Below are 11854 nucleotides of genomic sequence, written 5' to 3' on the forward strand. Positions count from 1 at the left end.
TTTTATTTTAATAGAATTTTTTTAAACTCTTTTTTTAAAAAAATATATTTTATTGATTTTTTACAGAGAGGAAGGGAGAGAGATAGAGAGTCAGAAACATCGATGAGAGAGAAACATCGATCAGCCGCCTCCTGCACATCTCCTACAGGGGATGTGCCCGCAACCCAGGTACATGCCCTTGACCGGAATCAAACCTGGGACCCTTCAGTCCGCAGGCCGACGCTCTATCCACTGAGCCAAACCGGTTTCGGCTATTTTAATAGAATTTCAAAGTTGTTTTCCTTTGTTTCTTAGTTATGTTACTAAAAAAAATAAATAAATAACAAGAGAGAGAGAATAAAGCTATTGACCAAGAAAGAATTTGAAAGCACTTCTTTTTAATGTATAAACTATGTTCTCACAAAAATAAAAACTAATTTAGGGAAGTAGCTGTAACATTTAGAGAACCATCAGAGTCCTTTTAAGGATAATGACACATTCACTAAAGAGTTTTCTAGAAATCCAAGGGTCTTTATATATCTTCCAGGAAAACTAACTTTTGGCTAAGGCAGAATTCAGGAACCAAGATAAGCAAACATTTCATATTTTAATACCTGGGGTTGTGATTCACAACCACTTCTTTGGGTTTTTTTTATTTTCCTTCATAAAAGTAACATAATGCTAAAATGAATTGATTTTTCTCAAATCTCCAACTGTATTTGTTTTTCTCCCCCTCATAATGCCAGACATTATTTTTGGCAGATGATGTTGAAAACAGAAAGTGGTTAGTTTAACCAGTTGGGCGGCTGTGGGTTCTTTCCTTTTCTTTCCAAATAATGAATAAGCACTTCCTTCCAGCAAAGAATGGAATAGAAGTTAGCATTTCATTGACCATGTAACAATCTTGAATAAAAACAAGTATCTGAGAGGGAAGAAAAACACCCTCAAGAAATATGTTTATGCAACTCACTTGGAGGTAGCCATTTCTGCACCTGTTTTCAGACGGGAAGAATTCCAGGTCATATACAAGAAATAAACTTATCTTTAGAAGTTGATTGTTTCTAAATGTAGCTCAATATAATGGACCCTCACAGTTTGTGTTTTCCTTTCTGCAAAACAAAACAAAACAAAAATTGATAAGGGTTTTGATTTGCAGGTCCAGTCACAGCCACTTGAGAATATGTGTACATCTTTCCTCTCAAAAGTTTCGTTAGTAATGATTAAAGATAATTCTCTCCCCTCCTCCTATTATTAACCCTACTAGAGGCCTGGTGCACGAAATTCGTGCATGGGTAGGGTCCCTAGGCCTGGCCAGCAATAAGGACTGATCAGGTTCCCCCCCCTTCTCACCTCGTCCTTCCCTCGCTCCCTTAGCCCCTCGTGGCTGCTGCTGTTTTGTGCCACCCCTGGTCATCAGCGCACGTCACAGCAAGTGATAGAACTCCCAGTCTCCCGGTCGAACTCCTGAGGGGACACTTTGTATATTAGCCTTTTATATAGAGAGATAGTTAACATCATTTCTTGTTTAAGTCACTGGGGGTAGGGGAGTGAGGAGGGATCCCATCTGCTTAAGTAAATGGCAAGTTCAGCAGTGTTTTCAAGGTCACCCTCAATGTGTTCCTCTGGGATTCAGATTGCAGGCTATTTGAATTTTCAAAATGCTGCATCCACAAAGAGAAATGATGCCAAAATGGAAACTACCTTATTCATCTTAAACTTGATTAGTTTGAAGGGCTTTCCTTGACAGTTTGAAAGATGTTACCAATAATTGAGGCATTCCAGGCTCTGCTTTGAAATATACCTGTGACCCAGAACTTTTAATATGTATAGGGCCTGACCTCTGTCAGTGATCACTTACTTTCTACAAAGCTATTTTGGGGCATATGCTGATTGCTTGAGGGGCCAGGAACACATTCAACTCCAGAATCAATATTGTGATAGATGGGATTTCATCTCTGTGGGGTCAGTCATCACTGTTGATCACCAAGAGACCATTCAGAATTTGTCATAAGTCTTGAGGCAGCCAATACTTTACAACCCTCCAACAGCACAGTTTGTACTACCCAAAAGAATAATTATGTCACTTGTAAAAGCATAGCCTTCGGAAATGTATAAAGGACCAAACTTCACAGCTATAGAAGTAGTTGGAAAACATATAACTGAAGTAGAATGAGTCTAGAAAGGGCATTTTAAGAATATTTGGCCGAAACCGGTTTGGCTCAGTGGATAGAGCGTCGGCCTGCGGACTGAAAGGTCCCAGGTTCGATTCCGGTCAAGGGCATGTACCTGGGTTGCGGGCACATCCCCAGTGGGAGATGTGCAGGAGGCGGCTGATCGATGTTTCTAACTCTCTATCTCCCTCCCTTCCTCTCTGTAAAAAATCAATAAAATATATTTTAAAAAAAAAGAATATTTGGGTGATACTTCCTTTTTTAAGATAAAAGAATGTGAAAGTTTAGACGAAGCATCATAATTTTTTTATTTTTCATTTTTTAAATATGGAACGCTTCACGAATTTGCGTGTCATCCTTGCGCAGGGGCCATGCTAATATTCTCTGTATCATTCCAATTTTAGTATGTGTGCTGCCGAAGCGAGCACAAGCATCATCATTTTAAAAGTGGAGGAAGGACCTGTGATGAGGATTGAAATTTTTGTTCACCTGAACAGAAATGTTCCAGAGCCTGTAGAAATCCTCAAAAGAAATGTGTACAGGAAATGGATATAAATTTCCCAGTTCTGCCCCTCAGAGAGAACAGGGTAGTATTTTGCGATGTTTCTCTCCAGTCCTTTTCATGCATATAATACATATTTACGTATTTTCTTGTAAGATGTTTGTTATAATTCCTTCCCTAGAAACTTGGGACTACATGATGTCCATTTTTGCTCAGTAGCTTTTTCCTTTCTCAGGGGCTCAAAATAATGTTGCACCTCATCTTCGATGGAGTCTCAGAAGTAACGAGATACGGTGTACAAAAAGCGCTGGGCACAGTGCCTGCCATGTCATAAGCCCTCCGATTAGTCTCATGATCTTCAGCCTCACCAGCACGTTCGAGGTCGGCCACGGTGGAGTGAGCAGCTTTTCTTTCTTTTTCTCATTTTCTCACTGGCACCTGCTGACCTGCATTTGGTCCTGGATTGACAGGCACATGGCAAATGCGGTCAGGAAAGGGAGTAGAGAGGGCTCGGGATGGGAAGAGAAAGGCTTTTTATAATATATTAAGAGATTCAGAGAAGAGGAGGCAGAGTTGTGTGTGTGTTTTTTAACAACAACAACAAAAAATCCCTCCGGGAAGCCAGAGTTATATATATGCCAAACAGGCCAGGAAACCCAGCAGGCCTCCTGGAGCTGGCAATGAATCGAAACAGGGGTCTTGTGTCCGGGCCACTGGCTGGCTGAGGGGGCATTGTTAGGGCCTGGCCTTGTCTGGGAGGAGAGGGGTCGAGGGGGGAGGGGGAGTGTGTTCCCATGACTCCCTGGGGAGTGACAACAATTGGGGCCAGCTGGGAAGCCAGAACACCAGGGGCCTGGTGGGCGGGTAGCAGGCCCCAGAGGGGCCATGGAGGGCTGTAGGGGGCTGAGGCGGCAAGGTGGGGGACAAGGTGGTGGGGGGAGGCTTAAGAAGGGGGAACATGAGAGTTAGTCACTACACCCTGCCTCCTCACCTCCACAGCTCTGGGCTGCTGAGTCTCCCCAAATTATACCCCAGATCTGCCACTTCTCTTCACCTCATGGCCCCACCCTGGTCCAAGCAGTCATAGTCTCTCACGTGGGCCATTGTAGGGCTTCCTCAATAGATTTTTGCTGCCAGCCTGGCCCCCTACACTCTTATCCACTCATAGCTGGGTCTTTCTAAAATGTAAATTAACGTCACATCACTCCTCTGCTTAAACCTGCCAAAGGCTGTCCTCATACTTAGAAGAAAACTCAAACCCTTTACTCTGGCCCACAAAGCCTGCCTGATGGACCCACCAGCCCCTGGGACTTCAGCTCCAATGCTCCAACAAGCCCCACCCTGCACTCTGCCTCAGCCACTCAGGCCTCCTGCCAGCCCTGGAAAGCTTTCAGCTGGTTCCCTTCTCCAGGTCTGTGCATTTTGCAGATCCTATACTGTAAATGGTTCTAGATACTTTCACTGAAGCATATTTGTGGCAAACATTTCTGCCACAAACATTTTCGCTGTAAAACTCATTGGCCATAAGGCAATTTTGCCATAAAAAAGATAAAATCACAACATTAGAGAGGACATAATGACAATAAAAAACAAAATTTTTAAAAAAGGACATAATGGCCCTGGCCAGTGTTTCTCAGTGGTGAGAGCGTCGGCCCTCACACTGAAGGGTCGTAGGTTTGCTTCCAGGTCTAAGACGCGTACTTGGGTTGCAGGTTCAATCCCTGGCCCCAGTAGGGGAACATGCAGGAGGCAACCACATCAATGTTTCTCTCTCTCTCTTCCCCTTCACTCCCTTCCACTCTCTCTAAATATCAGTGGAAAAAATATCCTCAGGTGAGGATTAACAACAAAATGGGTGTAGATTCGTGGCAATACTGCGCAAATAACGGATTTTATTTTTTGTGTGGATTGCACCTAAGCACTTGTCTTCATTCCATGGGAAATGTGTGTTCCTTTCTGCTCCTTCAAAGAGGGCCCTCCACTTGGTTTTCTCCAAGGTAATGTCTTTCAAAATAAGAAACCAACTCTTCGGGCAAATCACTGTCATCGGGAAGAAATGGTAGCTATTTGAAGACCACCACCAAGTCTACTTGTCACTGTATCAGAGAGCTAGCTAAGATTTATGTATACAGTCCCTCCTTATCCAATTTTGTTTCCCCGTGGTCCAAAATATTACATGGAAAATCCCAGAAATAAACTTATAAATTTTAAATTGTGCACCATTCTGAGTAGTGAATGAAATTTCATGCTGTCCTGCTCTGTCCCACAAGGCTGTGAATCATCCCTTTGTCCAGCATCTCCATGCTGGATAGACTCCTTGCCCATTTGTCACTTAGGAGCCATCTGAATTATCAGAGCCTGTTCTGGTATCGCAGTGCTTGTGTTCCAGTAGGCCTTATTTTACTTAAGAATGACCCCAAAGCACAAGAGTAGTGATGCTGGCAATTCGGATATGCCCAAGAGAAGCCATAAAGTGCTTCCTTTAGGTGAAAAGGTGAAAGTCCTCAACTTAATAAGAAATGAAGAAAAATCGTATGCTGAGGTTGCCAAGATGCCAAGATCTATGGTAAGAATGAATCTTCCCTGGCCAGTATTTCTCAGTGGTTAGAGCATCAACCCCCACACTGAAGGGTTTCAAGCTCAGTTCTCAGTCAGGGGCATGTACCTGGTCTGGGCACGTGCATGAGGGAATCTATCGATGTGTCTCTCTCATATCAATTTCTCTCCCTCCCTCCCTCTCTCCTTCCCTCTCTCTCTAAAATTCTCTCTCAAAAATATCCTCCGGTTATGAAAAAGGAAAAAGAAATTTGTGCTAATATCCCTAGCTGAGTAGCTCAGTTGGTTAGATCCTTGTCCCAATGCGCTGAGGTTGTGGATTCAATCCCTGGTCAGGGCACATACAAGAAGCAACCAAGGAATGCATATATGGGTGAAACAACAAATCGATGTTTCTCTCTTTCTCTAAAAATCAAAATAATTTTTAAAAAGAACTTTAAAAAAAGAGAAATTTATGCTAATTTTGCTGTTGCACCTCAAACTGCAAAAGTTATGGCCACAGTGCATAAGTGCTTAGTTAATTGTAAAAGGCATTACATTTGTGGGTGGAAGACATGAACAGGAAATGTGTTCCGACTGCTGACAATGTGTTGGGCCAGAAAGCTTTACGCCTATACAAAGACTTCAGAAGGGATCTCCTGAAATGAGTGACACCAAACCATTTACTGCAAGTAAGGGATAGTTATATAGGTTCAGGAATAGGTTTAGAATGAGAACTATAAAAATTACTAGAGAGAACCATATTCAGATAACTTGTATTGCAGTATATTGTTATAACTGTTCTATTTTTAGTTATTGTTCATCTCTTACTGTGTATAATTTATAAATTAAACTTTACCATAGGCAATTATAGGGTAAAACATCATATATATATACATATATATATATATATATATATATATATATATATATATATAACTGATTCAGTACTATCCTCGGTTTCAGGCATGCACTGGGGGGTCTTGGAATATATCCTCCTTGGATAAGGGGGGACTACTGTAATAGAAAAATGGGAGTAATTGTGAGAACTTTGTCAATGGAGAAATGAAACCAAACAAAACAAAAAAAACAACACCAAACTGTTAACCAGTTATTTTATCTTTTACAAGGCAAAATTGCCTGTGGCCAATCACCCTTTCTCCATCCACATCTTTGCATGACTCTCTCATGACTCAGGTCTCAGAGCAAACATCACCTCCTTAGAGAACCTTTCCCTGGAAAACAGACCTTTCGTTCTCCCTTCTAAGCCATTCTATTACACTGTTCTGTACTATTGACTTCATAGCACCTACCATTTTGGAATCATCTTATTTACATATTCATTTGTTAGCCCTGGTTGGGCAGGAACTGGCTTCTTTCATTGCTGAATCCTAGTCTCCAATATCACCGTGTACTTAGTACTTACTGAGTACGGGATCAGCCAGCATTAGCCATTATTTTCATTATTCCGTGCTCAGGGTTTGCTAAATAATGGCAGCTGCCATGTGGTCAGACTGGGAAGAAAACTCTCAAGTAGGAATTTTGAATCTGAAATCCATGAACTTAAACAGGAGAAAAAAAAATTACACCTATATTATCACTAGCCTCTGACTGCAATGTAACATTTTCATCGATTCTAAATGTTGACAACAAACCAGAGGCCTATTAGCAGTAGCTGGGACTTTATCACCAATAGAAATCACAGCTAGCCCTAACCGGTTTGGCTCAGTGGATAGAGCATCAGCCTGCGGACTCAAGGGTCCCAGGTTCGATTCTGGTCAAGGGCATGTACCTTTGTTGTGGGCACATACCCAGTAGGGAGTGTGCAGGAGGCAGCTGATCGATGTTTCTCTCTGATCGATGTTTCTAACTGTCTATCCCTCTCCCTTCCTCTTTATAAAAATCAATAAAATATATTTAAAAAAAAAAAGAAATCACAGCTATTTCCATATCCTGCTACAGTTGCTGCAGGTATTGTGAGATTATTTGTGCTATTGCATCTATGAAATCATGGTAGTTTTGGACCATTGTTCTTTAATGAGATAAAACAAAACAAAAAAAAGAAGGTGTGGCCCAGCCAGGTGTGGCTCAGTGGTGGAGTGTCGACCCAGGAACCAAGAGGTCACCGGTTTGATTCCCAGGTCAGGGCATATACCCAGGTTGTGGGCTTGATCCCCAGTGTGGAGCGTGCAGGAAGCAGCCAATCAATGATTCTCTCTCATCATTGATGTTTCTATCTCTCTCTCCCTTTCCCTTCCTCTCTGAAATCAATAAAAATATATTTAAAACTATTTTGATTATTATTTCAAAATTCAATGTAATTGTTGTCCTTTTTAAAATCCTATGTATTTTGTTTTATAGGTTTTAAAAACAGCATTAAGAGAAGGGTCCATAGGTTTCACCAGATGCCAAAGGGGTTCATGACACACATAAAAGGTAACCTAAAAGAGATGATGAGGCCTGTCCCTGACCCTTCTCTCAGCTGATATGCAGCCCACGAACAGAGGCTGAAGGGAGAAGCCCGGAAGAGCAGTGAGAACAAGGTTTCCAAAAGAGACCCCATAGCCTCTATTTCCTGTCTTATGTATAAAATCGTGATTTCTGCAGCAGCTTTGAGCAGAGACCTGTACAGAAAATGGGGAGCCCTCCGTTAGAAAGCCCTCTCTAAAAACAATAGAGCCCTGGCCACATAGCTCAGTTGGTTAGAGCGTCATCCTGATACACCAAGGTTGTGGGGTTGGTCAGGACACGTACAAGAATCAATCAATGAATGCATAACTGAGTGGAACAACAGACCTCTCTCTCTCTCCCCTTCCTCTCTCTAAACTCAATTAAAAATAATACTTAGAAGAACACCCAGCTTTCCCTCTGTCCTCCGCCTGACCGTGTGGCCTCCAGCTCACAAGAGTCCTTCAGGATACTTTTTGGTTAAAATTAAACTTCTCACCCAAAATGCTCTTCAAGGCTGAAGCAAGACACACTCTCTCCCTATGAATCTGGACTAGACAAGGGAGGGGGGGAATGACTTTTTTTTAAATAAATACTCTCTAATGATCCATTAAAACAAGAAACCTATCTGAAGTCACAGATTGTGGACAGGTGGGGTTCGTTCCAGGAAGTGGAGCACAGCACAATGTTCTGGTTTAAGTTTAAAGCCTGATTCTTATAAACCCAAAATGCACTCATGGGAGTGGGAGAAGTGAACAATATAGAAAGAAACACCATCTCCTGGATCCTTTCTAGAGCCTGTGGAAGGTGGGAGCAGCGAGCATCATGAGGCAATTTCTTGGCATCTCAGCCTGTGAATCATTGCTCTTATATAGGTTCACTGAAAGATCTCTAATTTGGGAGCAGAGCAGCAGAAGGGCCCCAAATTACCTTCAGCTTTGTCTTTCTTCTTTCACTTGGTGTTCCGTGAGCCTGAATGTTGGGTGTTGTCTCTGATAAGGCTCAGGATATCTAGGGTGGTTCATCTTCATGCTCATTACAGTAAGAATCTGCCCAAGATATTTGGGGGGTAGGGGTTGAGTTGAGGGAACCAGCTCAAAGAAAGAACGCATATCAGATTATTAATCAAAGAGAAACTAACAATGCAGAGGACAGAGAGGAAATGCCAAAGTTGCTGAGATGACAGTGTAATGTAATAGGTTCTTATGAGACAAGGATAGGGGGCTGTGCATGGAATATCTCTGGAAGGCAGTACTGGAAGGTGCTAACAGTGAGTGGCCCTGGCAAGAGGGGAGGAGCTTGGGTTGTAGGATGGAACCTGACTTTTCTATTACACAACTTTTATACCATTTAAATTTTGTACTATGTGTACATATTATTAATTTAAAAGTTATTGTCTACAACCCTGGCTGGTGTGGCTTAGTTGGTTGGGCATCGTCCAGTGCACCAAAAGGTAGTTGGTTTGATTCCCAGTCAGGACACATGCTCAGATTGTGGGCTCAGAGGCCGATGTGTGTGTGTGTCTCTCTCTCTCTCTCTCTCTCTCTCTCTCTCTCTCTCTCTCTCTATATATATATATATATATATATATATATATATCGCTGATGTCTCTCTCTCTCTCTCTCAAATCAATAAAAAGTATTTTTAAAATTAAGTTATTATTTACAGTCCCAGAAGGTTTTGTAGGAATGTGGCAGATGCTTAATAAGCAAACAGGCTAAACCACTGTGCTGTTTAAGGAACCAGCATTTATGGAGTGCCTACTGTGTGCCAAGGGCCCTTTGGCAATGCCCGTTTGACTGATCTTAGGAAGGAGCCGAGTGGGGACTCCTTTCAGGTCTGCTGGAAGCCAGCACTCTGCTCCTCAGCAAGGTCCACACCGCCTTCCTCCCTGGAGTGAGCAGTTGGAGGCACCAGATGCTCTGGCAGGATCCAGAGAGATGCCATCTGTCAGGGAAACCTATTCTTAGAGAGCAGAGACAGTCGGTGGCAGAGCTGGCCAACCCCCAGTGGCAGTGGGGGGATGTGGGGAGGGCAGGCAGCCAAGGCTTTACCTTCAGCTGGCGGGCAGGACAGGCTGAAAGCAGGGTCTACTCAGTTCTCAGGACCACGCTTCCTTCTATGTTTGAACACTATTAGAAATAACAGCAAACATTTACCGAGTGCTTACTTTATGTGTCACATTTAATCCTCCAGATCACCCTATAGAACACCTTCTTTACAGATGATGAAACACAGGTACAGAATAGTTAAATCACTTGCCCTAGGAAACAACAGAATCAGAGCTGAGCCCAGACATTGGCTACAAAGCCTATGTCCCCAACCACCATGTTTTACTACCTCTCAACCTGCTATACCAGAGGCCAATTTTCGTTTGGGTTCTCCGACAGCAGACCCCAAGACAAGAATTTGAGTGCAAGTGGGTTACATCGGAAGTGGTCCCAGGAAGCACTGGTAGGGGCATGAGGAAGGGAGGCAGGAAAGGAGGTGTTATTGAGCAAGTGACCACGGTGGACAAGAGGAGCTCAGTGCTGCTGGGGGGCCCTGAGAGCCAGAGTGCAGCATGCCTACTGGGCGAGGGGAGTGGGAGTGGGGCTGTTTATCAGGCACTGATTGAGAGCTGTGCCCTGGATGCGTTAATCCCCCAGCACTGCAGGTCTGCTGCAGGGTGGCAAAGCAGGTGCCAGTGGCAAGTGATGCCCTCAGGCAGAAAGACACAGGGGTGGCTGTTGGAAAAGCTGCTGGTGTGCACTTACATGGTAAACTAGAAGAGATATGGGGAGGGCCCCCCTACATCTGCCATAAAACCCACTTGCTGATGATGACCCCCTCCTCTCCCATAACCTTAGGATCTCAGTCACCCTCCACAGAATGAACTAAGGGACCTTCAAGATCACTTTCTCCAGGTTGGCAGTACAACATCGTAGCTGAGAACACAGCTGTTAGAATCAGACCTAATCCCTGCTCTGTTACCTAACAGCTCAGCTCTGTTTAGTTCAGTTTCCACATGTGTCACATGGGATAGCAGTTGGCCCCATATCATCCCCTACTACTTTGCTACTCAAGGTGTGGCTCAGACCAGCAGCAGCAGCAGCAGCACCTGGGCGTCTGAGAGACAGGCAGAATATTCAGGCCCCACCCCAAACCCACTGAATCAGAATTTGCATTTTAATAAGATCTCCAGTGACTCATGTGTACATTTCTACTAGTAAGTTCTAAAATATAAAGAGACTGAGATATTCCTATTAGGCCAAGGGACTCCAATTAGTGGGTCACGGACCAAATCTTCCTGGAGACCCAATTAGTGGGTCACGGACCAAATCTTCCTGGAGACCTGATTGATTCGTCCAGCTTGGTTTTAAAATATCGGACTGGCACAGGCGTCTCCAGTTCACCACGTCCCCATCAGTCCCTACTACATAGCACCCAGAACATGATCATTTATGCCACCGTCAGGCCCCTGTAGGCATTTGAGTTTGTGTCCCCTTCTGAAACAGACCCTAGAACTAGCTAACATTTGCATAGCTTAGCTTAGGTTCCTAAATTTAAAGTAAGGCACTTAAAAACACATAGGCTTTGAAATCAGATAAATCTGGGTTCAAACCCTGATAGGGCTACCATACTAACTGTATATCTTGAGCAAGTTACTTCCCTTCTCTGATTCTGTTTCCACATCTGTAGAATGAAAATCAAAATACAGACCTGTAAGGTCATTGTACGGATTTAAAAAGTATGTGCAAAGCACCCAGGAGGAAGTAGGAGCTCATTAAATGATTAGTGTGGGTAGCAGCAGTTGTAGTTATTCAAGTCCAACATGGACACCGGGTATTATTACAATTATTCTCATTTTACAAGAAACTGAGGCTCTGGGAGGTCACGAACCTTCCTCAAAATTACACAGTGATTGCCAAAACCGGTTTGGCTCAGTGGATAGAGCGTCGGCCTGCGGACTGAAGGGTCCCAGGTTCGATTCCGGTCAAGGGCATGTACCTGGGTTGCGGGCACATCCCCAGTGGGAGATGTGCAGGAGGTGGCTGATCGATGTTTCTCTCTCATCGATGTTTCTAACTCTCTTTCTCCCTTCCTCTCTGTAAAAAATCAATAAAATATATTTTTTAAAAAAATTACACAGTGATGGAGTGGGGACTCCAACCCATGTCCTCTGGCTCTTTATCTGCAATGCCCACTAGAATTTTCTGTGATGATAGAAGTGTTTTAT

General features: G+C 43.4%; 1 long non-coding RNA gene and 1 other non-coding gene across 3 annotated transcripts; both read right to left on the bottom strand.

Annotated features, from left to right (window-relative positions):
* Positions 1-357: 357 nt before the first annotated feature.
* On the bottom strand, positions 358-10940 carry LOC106697292. Of its 2 annotated transcripts, none has more exons than XR_002829464.1 (4): positions 9795-10940; positions 8566-8684; positions 2640-3110; positions 358-1088 (listed from the first exon to the last, which is right to left on the bottom strand). It is a non-coding gene; the product is annotated as an uncharacterized LOC106697292 (long non-coding RNA). The 2 variants fall into 2 exon arrangements; XR_001348367.2 differs by having other exon boundaries at positions 9690-10940.
* On the bottom strand, positions 2472-2578 carry LOC111826198. Its single transcript, XR_002829484.1, has one exon. It is a non-coding gene; the product is annotated as a U6 spliceosomal RNA (small nuclear RNA).
* Positions 10941-11854: the final 914 nt, after the last annotated feature.

This window comes from Myotis lucifugus, unplaced genomic scaffold, assembly GCF_000147115.1.
Source record: "Myotis lucifugus unplaced genomic scaffold, Myoluc2.0 scaffold_60, whole genome shotgun sequence".
Taxonomy (NCBI): domain Eukaryota; kingdom Metazoa; phylum Chordata; class Mammalia; order Chiroptera; family Vespertilionidae; genus Myotis; species Myotis lucifugus.